This window comes from Nycticebus coucang, chromosome 10, assembly GCF_027406575.1.
Source record: "Nycticebus coucang isolate mNycCou1 chromosome 10, mNycCou1.pri, whole genome shotgun sequence".
Lineage (NCBI taxonomy): Eukaryota > Metazoa > Chordata > Mammalia > Primates > Lorisidae > Nycticebus > Nycticebus coucang.
In genome coordinates, this window is record NC_069789.1 from 87,265,866 (window position 1) to 87,278,063 (window position 12,198).

General features: G+C 39.6%; 1 protein-coding gene across 6 annotated transcripts in view; it reads right to left on the reverse strand.

Annotated features, from left to right (window-relative positions):
* RABGAP1L (RAB GTPase activating protein 1 like) overlaps positions 1 to 12,198 on the reverse strand; it is a 754,150-nt gene that overhangs the window by 163,581 nt on the left and 578,371 nt on the right. The window lies entirely within an intron of this gene.

The window sequence follows — 12,198 nt, forward strand, 5'->3', positions numbered from 1 at the left end:
TGCCTCTCGCTGTGAATCAGTAATGAAGGGGTAGGAAAGGAAGGGGAGGGAAGAGGAGGAGGTAGGTGAATGAGCATGCAGAGCGTGTCTCAGGGGAGAATGCTGTAATAAGAAGCCAATGGCGAGCCATTGGACAGATGTGCTTCCCCTCCCAGTCCACCTTCAATCAGTGTTAGTCTGACAGCTTGTGCTGTTGAATCCTAAATCCACAGACAGATGAACTAGCTTTTCCTAACATGTGAAGTTCACAGAAAATCAGCCAGCCAGCCATCTCAAAGGCTGACCTTTATTCACTCTTGCTTTCTAATAACAAGCACCCATCTTATACTGTGTGTTAAAGAAGGATGCTCCAATCCCTGTTAGACTATTGAAATCTCCGCAGAACAGAGGTATTAGGGTACACTGATAGAGTATGGACGTAAGAGACAAGGACCAAGCATGCAAGAAATGACACACCCTTAAGTTGAAGTGTTTATGCAATAATAATGACTTTTGTAATGCCAGCATGTGTAGAAGCATTTCTGCAAGCTGGAAAGCTTGGCCACAATTAAAAGGAAGATTTTTATAAACACACATACACACAACATGACTAAACATAAAAATATAACAGAATGTTAAGAGTATATATTTAACGAACTAGAAAAGTTGAGATTCTCAAATCAAAAATAGCTTCCTTCTGCCATAGACCTTGATAAAACCTCACTTAAATAGTTCAAAACATTGTTCTGATAATCTCTGGTCAAATTAATTCTTCCCTAGTAATAATATAACTGAGAATTACCCGTAGTTTAAAATTTTACAATCTCAGTGCTAAAGTGTTACGAGAAATCAATAATTTCTTTAATGTGAAAAATCATTTGTAGCCCAACAAAGACAAAAAGATAAGATCATCTCTAGGCACAGTCTCCTGACTTTATCCTAACAATTAACCAGTTAAGATAAACAAATAACTGGTTAATTATCATAATAATTAATCCATATTTCACATTTTCATTCTGCAATTCTGTAGTTTTTCCTACAAGTTATGGCATGGTATAAAAAGAAAGAGGGCTAAGAGAAAGCAAGTTCTTTCTGAGTCTTAGTTTTCTACTCTGACAAATAGGAGTTATCCATCTGTAAGTAACCAGATAGAAACATATTTATTTTTTACCCATCTAAATACAGATAGAAAAAAAAAAGAAATATATATATACACATACATATACATATATATATATACATATATACACATACATATCTCTGTAGTTGCAGTTAAATAAATTAATTATAAAACTGGGGTTGAAGGAAAAGAAATAGGAAGGGAGATACTGCTTCCCTTAGCAAAATATGGTTTGGTGTCTTTTTCTAGAATCTCAGAAAAATACAACTTAAAAAAAATTAAACTTTTAGGGCTCAGTAAATGGCTCATGTCTATAATTCCAGCACTTTGGGAGGCCTAGGTAAGAGGATTGCACAAGACCAAGAGTTCAAGATCAGCCTAGGCAACATAATGACACTGCATCTCTGCAAAAATAAAAAAAAGAATTACCTAGGCTTGATGGCACCAACCATTAGTCCCAGCTACTCAGGAGGCAGAGGTGAGAGAAGCCTTTGAGCCCAGGAGTTGGAAGTTACAAGGAGGTATGATTGTACCACTACTTCCAGGCTGAGTGACAGAGCAAGACCCTATCTCAAAAATAAATAAATAAATAAACATTTAAAGTATTATTTAATAAGATGTCCTATATGAGAAATTTATATATTGCTGTCAAGCCTTTTATTTCTTCCAAAAATATATATATTTTTAATTATACAAGGTAGAGCCAGGCGTTGTGAGCCATATCTATAGTTTGCACTAATTGGGAGGCTGAAGTGGGAGGATAAGTTGAGGACAGGAGTTTGAGGCTGTGGTGTGCTGCTTGCCCCTGTGACCAGCCTCTGCACTCCAACATGGGCAACATAGTGAGACCTCGTGTCAAAAACACTACACAAAGTAAAGATTTTAGGCCAGTTGTGGTCGTTCATGCCATAATTCCAGCACTTTGGAAGGGCAAGGATTGCTTGAGGCCAGGAGTTCAAGACAATCCTGGGCAACATAAAAAGATCATGTATCTATAAAAAATAAGAGAAAGAATATCCAAGCATGGGGATAGACACCTACAGTCCTGGCTCAACAGGAAGCTGAGGCAGGAAGATCCACTTTGCTTGAGCACAGGAGTTCAAGACTGCAGTGAGCTATGATCATGCCACTGCATTATAGTTTGGGTGACAGAGAAAGGACTGTCTCTATACATAAATCAATCAAAGTAAAAATTTTAAGGTAAAATGATCAAAAGCTTTAGAATATTACATACGCTGAGTGCGGTGGCTCATGCCTATAATCCTAGCAGTTTGGGAAGCCAAGGTAGGTGGATTTCTTTTGCTCAGGAGTTTAAGGCCAGCCTGAGCAAGAGCAAGTCCCTGTCTCTACTACAAATAGTAAAAAACTAGCTGGGCATTGTGGTGGGCACCTGTAGCCCCAGCTACTTAGGAGGGTGGGCCAAGAGTTTGAAGCTGCTGTGAGCTATGATGCCATGGCAGTTTACCCAGAGTGACAGAGTGAGAAGGGAGGGAGGGAGAGAAGAAGAAAGAGTGAGATTTTGGAGGAAATGTTTAATGGGCTGACTAGGGTAGGGATGGGTTTAGCTGGAAGAGGGAGATTATAAGGGAGAGGCTTCTTACATACACACACACGGAACAGCCCCATTTTTTACCTTTTTTACCTATTGATGCTCTGTATTAGATTTTGTTTGAAAAGATTGTGCTTCTATGAGGCAAAAATGAATAGTGCTGCCATAGACACTTCACATTTAAGAACAAAGGAGCACTCTGATTTGTAAAGGAAAGAATAACTTAGCTACTCTTTAGCTTTCTGGTTGACTTTTTTGTCAGGGCAGGGGAAATGTTTCAATCCAACTAACTTGGTCTCACAGAGTACTAGCAGAAGCATTTATTTTTTCTTGTATAAACCAGAAACAAAGAACTTCTTGCCCAAGAAGATTCTGGTAAAATAAGTAAAGTTAATCAAAGATTTTAGAATTATATGGTTTGGCTTTGATGATCACAAAAAAAGTTTATATTACATATATTATGTATTAAATGCAATAATTAAAATATGGTATTTTTTAAAATATGATATCTTAATGAGTAAACCAGGTTAACCTCAAAACTTTTAGGCATATTAAACAAAATGCCATGCTAAAGGCACTGCTATAGGTGGTCATGTGTTTTAGTTTCCCCAATCTTTCCACCGCACTTCCCCTCAAAATCCACCATCCTTGCTTTCAAAATTTCCGTAATTTTTAGTCCTGGCTGTGTTTTCAGGTTATCCTTTCATAGTAGGATGTTGATCAATATCAAGTAAAATAATTCTTTGAGAATATCATTCAGTGAAATGGAAGAATGGATTCTAGGAATTTTTGAAGCCCTAGAAGAGTCACTCATCTCAGTGGGCCTTTCCTCCATTTCCTCCCCAAACTCGGAATAATTTTTTTATCACTGTTGAGATTCAGCAATAAATCAAGGAACACGTGAAGAAAAAAATGTGTGAGTTATAAATTAGTCCAAAAAGTGGAGTAGGAATTTTAAAAAGTTACTGGGTTAGGTGCTGTGGTGCATTTCTATAATGTCAATGATTTGGGAGGTTGAGGCAGGAGGACTGCTTGAGGCCAAGAGTTCGACATCAGTCAGGGCAACATAGCAAGGAAAAAAATTTAAAAATTAGCTGATGGCTAATTGTTCCTGTTGCTAACTGTGACTCTTAAGAGCTCATTTCTGGACAATTCTAGACTGTTCCCAATCCTGCCTGCTGCCTTCAAGGTTATAGCTGTTTGGCCAGTGTCTCTGACAGTGCTGCCCGCATTGAAAAGTACACTCTAGATATAATTACATCTTAAAATAATGGAATCTTGTTAGACCCTAGAAAACATTAAGGTCTAATATGTTTATCCTATTGATGAAAAGACTTAGGCAGCAGATAAGTGACCACTCATAATCATAAAACTTGTCAGAGGCAGAGCCAGGAAGCCAAGATCTCAGAACACAGATGCACGGGAGGGAATCCAGCATTTCCTGCACTGTAATTTCCTATCTTTCAATTAATGGAACCCATAAAGAAACTATCTCATTAAGAAGACTATGCTTCACCATTTTATTCTATATGGAATTTGTCTGGAGCCTGAGCCTGCCATCTACTATGAAAGAACCTAAGATTCTTAGAGTTGAGTTGAAAGGAGGTAACTACTAAGTCGGCCTTGATAATAGTCACTTCTAAACACACACTTGTGATAAAAAAAGCACATTTGCCTTCTCAATTTTTAATAGATAAGCACTCTCTTTTTTTTTTTTTTGGCCGGGGCTGGGTTTGAACCCGCCACCTCCAGCATATGAGACCAGCGCCTTACTTCTTGAGCCACAGGCGCCGCCCAGCACTCTCTTTTTTAAGCAAATAGTTCAAGAAGCTACACCTTTGGCAACTCAGCTACAGTGTCTACATAAGAGTTGCTTTCTTGAAGCCATATTAGTGACACGGGCTTGAAAATGGGATGTTATCTCAGTTCTTTCATCCTCTTCCCTGGACAGTATATATAAAGCTCATATTTTATTTATTTATTTATTTTTTTTTTAGAGACAGTGTCTCACTTTGTCACCCTCAGTAGAGTGCTGTGGCATCACAGTTCACAGCAACCTCCAGCTCTTGGGCTTAGGTGATTCTCTTGCCTCAACCTCCCAAGTAGGTGGGATTACAGGCGCCCACCACAACGTCCGGCTATTTTTGTTGTTGTTGTTGTTGCAGTTTGGCCGGGGCCAGGTTCGAACCCTCTACCCTCAGTATATGGGGCCAGCACCCTACTCACTGAGCCACAGGCGCTGCCCAGCACATACTTATTTTCAAGCTTAAGCAGAAGGCATAAACATTTGTTAGCAGAAGCCTGTTCTTTAATTTTAAATTGAACAAATTATGACATATAGCATCTAGACAATTCTTTGATTTGTCAAGCTAGACCAGCATTTTGTTTTTTATCTTTAAGTGTGTGTATTGTCATCATTGTTAAAAATAATGATGTGCTGTACTTATCTTGACAAGTCGTGACTCTACATTCTTCGTATGGTCCATGTCTAATACTGTATTAGATTTGCAATCCCTGTCATCTTCATGTTATATAGAATGTTAGGTATAGTTTACCAGCAATCACTGCAATAAATAATATTTTCAGTAGAGGAGCTATGTGTAAGTGTTTCTACGAAATGATTATGTCAAGATTTAAATAAATAGACAAGTTCATATTCTGAAACAAAGGTGGTAATGATTATACAGCTTCCTTCCACCCCATTCCACACCTTACACACATACACGGCTTCCAATGGATTCAGAATTTCAGAGGTGGCAGCAAAGTAAGAGCAGAGGCGATTTTTCCTCCACTTTTACTAGACGTCCCTGTTGAGCTTGTCCACACTCAGCATTACCAAAGGCTTTCTGGCATGACAAGTGAACAAGTTTGTATGGGTCTTTCCACCTTGACGGGCTTGTTTACTTGTTACATGCTCATACTGGTTCCAAACAGAGCTTAACAGAGCAACCTGCAGGCTCATCATAAATGTAGTACATAAATGACTATAAATATGAAACTTTATTCACTGTTTATAAGGGCCACGAACTATATGCTAAACTTTTAGTATGCATTATTGTATTTAATCTTAACAACCAACTGCAGCCATTTAAATAGGAAGCACCTGGGCTTAGAAAATTTAAGTGACTTAAATTCAACCCAACATCATGTAGCTACCCTGTTTTCCCGAAAATAAGACAGTGTCCCGAAGGTGTGCTCCCGAAGATGCACTAGGTCTTATTTTCAGGGGACGTCTTATCTTTCCTGTAAGTAGGTCTTATTTTCGGGGAAACAGGGTAGTTACGGAATTCAGAACACATTATCCTAAAATATGGCATCTTGGCATATTGGATATTTAAACTGAAGAATTTGAGAAATGCCAAGAAGGATGCTCCCTGCCCTATTGCTCCTCCACATCCTTGATATCTGTCCACCCTTGATGTCTGATCAGGTTTCTCCTCTTCCATCTCTCAGGTGATAGTTGATCACCTTGCCTGGTCTTAAGCAAGAATCACATTAGGCTGGTTTAGTCAGAATCCTTCTTATCTCTGATATCTCTTAGTAATTTCCCATCCAATGACCCTCACACTGTTCCTTCGTTATAAATCCCCATTTGCCTATCACACATTTGGAGTTGAGTCTGTGATCTGAGAAATCAGACTCTTTGATGCCCTTTTATCAACTATGATGAACCTGAAGATTAAGGGAACAAAAGTTATCTATGCATTAAAGGCTCAAGGCCTGACTGGCATGGTAAATTTCTAAATTCCTATGGCTACAAGACATACCACACTCTTGCTGAGTTCCCTAACAATAGGAGTAATTGGACCACTCCTAATTCAGATTTACAACCCACACCACTGTAGCTCTGACTGGATAGAGGACCTGACTTACAAACATTCTCTTCTGAAAATCTATTACAGACCGTAAGCCAGTTTTGGCCATCATTTATAGTGGCTGAATACAAATTGCCTTTGTGTCCTAGAGTTCATATCAAATTTGACATAAAGATCCAAATTCCACATCATTATGCTAAAAACCTGCCCTAAAGTGAACATGTATGTTATATACATATTTACGCATTGCGCATGTATTTAGCTCCCCTCATAAAACATGTGTAATGCTTTCTCCAAACCTGCTGAATATGTATGACTCTCTTGTTTAATACAGGCTTCATGATGCATGAAAATCCAACCTGCCACTTCCCTCCTCAAAGGAAGAACACCTCTTGTACACAACTGAGATTATCTTTTTCCAGTTTGCAAACTGATATTCCCAATAAATCTCTCCTTTCTAATATTTAGTCAACTTGGTGTTCTTTTGGACAATAAGCCCAATGTCTCTCCCCAGTGCCAGACCCTGTTGCAGTGATCCCCATACCTATTGAGATTGTCCTGAATAAAGTCTTCTTTATCATGCTTTAACAAATATCACTAATATATTTTTCTTTAACAAGATGAAAGATGGGAATGAATTAGGTCATGTGGGGCAAAAATGATGATAAAGAAATGTTCTCATAGCATGCCTTAATATTCTTAATTATTTAAGGCAGGGGTCCTCAAACTACGGCCCGCGAGCCACATGTGGCCCACTGAGGACATTTATCCGACCCACTGGGTGTTTTTGCCACAGCTGCCTGTCCTGCTTAGCAGCCGACTTGTCCAGGCCCACTGGGTATTTTTGCTGCTCTTCCTGTCCTGCTTAGCAGCCGACTCGTCCAGGCTGCAGTGCGCATGTGGGGAATGTGTGCCAACTCTCCAACTCTGCTCCTTCTCTCTGTCTCTCCCCACCCCTCCTTCTCTCTGTCTCTCCCCACCAGGAGTTTTTGCCGTTCTGCTTAGCAGCCCACTCCCCACTCATCCTGGGCTGCAGAGTGCATGCATGGAATGTGCCCCAAACTCTCCAACTCCCCCCCTACTTTCCGACTCCCTCCTTCTGTCTGTCTCTCAACTTCTCTCAGTCTCTGGTGTAATCAGAGGAGTCACCAGGTTGCCTGTGCAAAGCCTGCTGCTGCCTAAGGACAGAGGTAAGAACAACTTAGGATTTATTTCTTTTTTTGAAGTTAGGAGATCTATTTTTATTTTTATTTTTTTTTTGCAGTTAGTAGGGCCTTTTTTTGCAGTTAAGGGGGGGCCTTTTTTTCTGAAGTTAGGGGGTCTTTTTTTGCAGATAAGGGGGAGCCTTTTTTTGAAGTTAGAAGAGCCTTTTTTTGAAGTTAGGAGAGCCTTTTTTTCAGTTGTTAGTTGGTTGGGGGTGGTTTCTAGGGGAGTTGCATCACAGTGATAATGCAAATAGTACTCAGTGCTAATGCAAATTGTCAGTGCTCAGAGGTAATGCAAATGGTCAGAGCTCAGAGGTAATGATAATTGTAAGCACTCAGTGTTAATGCAAATTGTCAGCAGTCAGTGTTATCGCAAATGGTCAGTGTCAGTGTTATCACAAATGGTCAGTGATCAGTGTTAATGCAAATGGTCAGTGCTCAGTGCTATTGCCTGGGGGCCCCATACTGGTAATCTGCCTAGGGCCCCATGGGAACTTAATCCGGCTCTGCAGACAACTGAGGAGTAGGAAAACCAATTTAATTGATAGTAAGTGCGTTTATATTCTGATTGCTATTCAGTTGTGTATAATGTTGTATGTTGTGTGCTGTGTAAGCCCCAGTTCACACTTTTGCAATCTCTGAGCAGTGCGAGTTTAGCCATGGCCATACTCTCACTGCTCAGAGATGGTGAGAAGACCCATGTGATCAGATTCCACTGTAGAAAAAGGGAAGGCACATATGCCTTTTTTCTTCTGATAAAAGGAAGTCTTCTCACCCATGCGATCAGATTCCTGTGAGAGTTCACAGATCGCAGTGCAGTTCGCACAGGGTAGTATGAACTGGAAAGGTGGTGGAGGAACTGGCTCTGTAATCGTGCCTGTTCCCACACCGCACCAGTGTGAGCCTGAGGTAAAAGCGGAGTTCCACCATATGGGCACTGGCAAGGCTGCATTGATGAGACACTGATCAGACTGCATTGATGGGCAGTGCAGTCTATATGTCTCTGTGTGAGCAAAGTTATTGCTGGTATATTGTTTTTGGAGCACTGTATATATATATATAGATATATATATATATGTATATGTATTTTACTAATAGCAATTTGGAATCCCTAGGAAACAATAATATCAAGAAAGAGAAAAATTGACTCGGAGTATAGGATATTCAAAGAACAGTGGACTTATGATTACTTTTTCATGCAGTACAAGGAAAGAGCTGTGTGTTTGATATGCCAGAATATAGTGTCTGTGTTCAAAGAAAACAATTTGTGTCGACACTATCAAACTCAACGTAAAGATAAATATGATTGTTTTGTCAGAGAAGTGAGAAAAGATAAAATATTAAAACTGATATATACGTTGACAAGTCAGCAAAATACTTTTGTGAAGCAGAAACGGCTAAATACTTCATCACTGCAAGCAAGTTTTCAAGTTGCCAAGCTAATAGCGTGCACTGGCAGACCATTCGTGGAGGGAGAATTTGTTAAAGAATGCCTTCTTTCTGTCGCCAAAGAGATGTATCCAGAGAAGACCAATTTATTTAGTACAGTGAGTCTTTCAGGACCCTCAATTACATGAAGGATTGAAGAAATGGGAGACAATTTGCATCAGCATTTGCAAAACTACGCAAAAAAATCTTTCCTATTTTTCCTTCGCAGTCGATGAAAGTAATGATGTTTGTGATTATGCATAACTTCTAATTTTTATTTGTGGGACGAATGACTATTTCGAAGTCACAGAAGAGTTTGCTGCACTGCAAAGCATCAAAGGAACAACTACAGGAGAGGATATTTATGAAAGGTTTGCCAAACTATGAATAGTTCAGAGCTGGACTGGGCATACTAGCCAGTATGACAACTGATGGTGTTCCTAGCATGGTGGGATCTAAGAAAGGAGTAATTGCTCGCATTAACCAAGAGATGGACAAACATAACCATTCTCATCCAATAGCCATACACTGCCTCATCCACCAACAAGCACTGTGTAGTAAATCATTGAAGTGGGACTCTGTTATGAAAACTGTGGTATCTTGTGTTAACTTCATTAGAGGTAATGCACTAAACCACAGACAATTTCAGGAATTTCTGTCTGAACTAAATGTTGCCTGTGAAGATGTTCCATACCACACAGAAGTCTGTTGGCTGAGTCGAGGGAGAGTTTTGAAACATTTCTATAACTTACTTCCACAGATTACAGTTTTTCTGCTTTCAAAAAACAAAGTAGTACCAGAGCTCAATGATGCAGAATGGAAATGGCACCTTGCCTTTCTGACAGAGGTAACAGAGCTACTCAACAGTTTCAATGTGCAACTTCAAGGAAAGGGGAAGCTCATCTGTGCCAGGCAATCACATGTGAAAGCATTTGAAGTAAAATTAGGCCTCCTCATCAAACAAGTGAAGGAGGAAAATTTCTGCCATCTCCCCACAACTCAAAATCCGTTAGCGGAAAATCCATTGGTTGCATTCCCAAATAAAACGTGTGGATTCACTGGAAAAGTTGCAAAAGGAGTTCCAATTTAGATTTAAAGAGCTTCATCTCCATGAACAGGACATATAGCTTTTCCACAACCCATTTTCTATTGACATTGAAAATGTGGATACGATTTACCAAATGGAACTGGCTGAACTGCAGAATTGTGACTCTCTGAAAGACGCATTCAAGTCAAGCAGCCTTCCTAATTTCTGTGCACCTCTCCTTTCTGAGACATATCCTAATCTCAGGAACCATGCAATCAAAATGGCAACCATCTTTGGCAGCACTTATGTCTGTGAACAGACTTTTTCCAGAATGAAACATCTGAAATCTCCAACCAGATCTAGACTAACTGATGCACACTTGCATCACTTGTTACGACTAGCAGTGACAAATATAGAACTGAACATTGACCATCCTATTAGCCAAAAGCAGGCCCATAGTTCCCATTGAAATACTGGTAAGTTTGTCGATTTAACTTTACTTGTTCTTCATTTTAAATATTGTATTTGTTCCCTTTTTTTTTTTTTACTTCAAAATAAGATATGTGCAGTGTGCATAGGAATTTGTTCATAGTTTTCTTTTTTTAAACTATAGTCCGGCCCTCCAACGGTCTGAGGGACAGTGAACTGGCCCCCTGTTTAAAAAGTTTGAGGACCCATTTTGATATGAGGACAATTAATGACAATTAAGGTTATGGGGGGGGGAAAGCAGAAAGAGGGACGGAGGGAGGGGGGTGGGGTCTTGGTGTGTGTCACACTTTATGGGGGCAAGACATGATTGCAAGAGGGACTTTACCTAACAATTGCAATCAGTGTAACCTGGCTTATTGTACCCTCAATGAATCCCCAACAATAAAAAAAAAAAAAAGTTTGAGGACCCCTGATTTAAGGTGTAATTTCATGATTTATATAATTATATTGCTAGTGAAATAATCTGCCTATCTAATAGTAAGTTCCTTTAGGGTACTGCAGGAGACCAGAATATGCCATCCCCAAATATGCCTCTTCAGCAAAGGATTATTTTAAGCTGATTATTTTGAGAAACAACAGATACAATTACCTTTTTGTAAGGGAAGTTAAACTCTATAAAGGAAATCTCTATTCATAACAGAGATTATATTATTATCTCCCCTCTGTACCAGGAAGAGAAGAACGCTAAATCATGAACGATTCTTATCAGTGGAAAAGATAGCAACCTAAATCTGCATAAGAAATGTAACTCCTGTGTAAACTCCTCTTTACTGTGTCTTTTCTGGTCTTCTCTGTGTAACTGCTCCACACATACCCTTCTTTCTTTGTTTCAGCTGAGGATGATATTTAAGTCTGAATTTTAAGCTACTTCTAAAATGGGCACCCCCATCCATATATGAGGTATACATGTTCATAAACTGTTTTGGTCTTATTAATCTGTCTTTTGTTAGTGGAGGTCCCACCTAAGAACTCTAAAAGGGTAGAGGGAAAATAATTTTTTCCTTCTCTACAGAAGGTATAGTATTCACTTCATTTTCCAGTCTTTTCCCAGCATACAGGAGGAATTTTTTACTAAACTAATTGATGAGTGAATCTCATATAATATTCACCAATAAACTTTTGAATCATTTGCTTTAGATTTGGTGACCAAAATATGTAGGAAAGTGAGAATACAAATTCTTTTCTTTTTTTTTTTTTGTAGAGACAGAGTCTCACTTTATGGCCCTCCGTAGAGTGCTGTGGCCTCACACAGCTCACAGCAACCTCCAACTCCTGGGCTCAAGTGATACTCCTGCCTCAGCCTCCCAAGTAGCTGGGACTACAGGCGCCCGCCACAACGCCCGGCTATTTTTTGGTTGCAGTTTGGCTGGGGCCAGGTTTGAACCCGCCACCCTCGGTATATGGGGCCGGCGCCTTACCGACTGAGCCACAGGTGCCGCCCAAGAGAATACAAATTCTTAATAAAAGAGTGTTGATGTGCCTGGTATGGGCCAGACTTATGCCACCCACTTCACTGAACAATTTCATTTCATGCCTATAAGAAGTTGCCATTAATATCATGGCTTAACTAAATGAACTGCTCACGT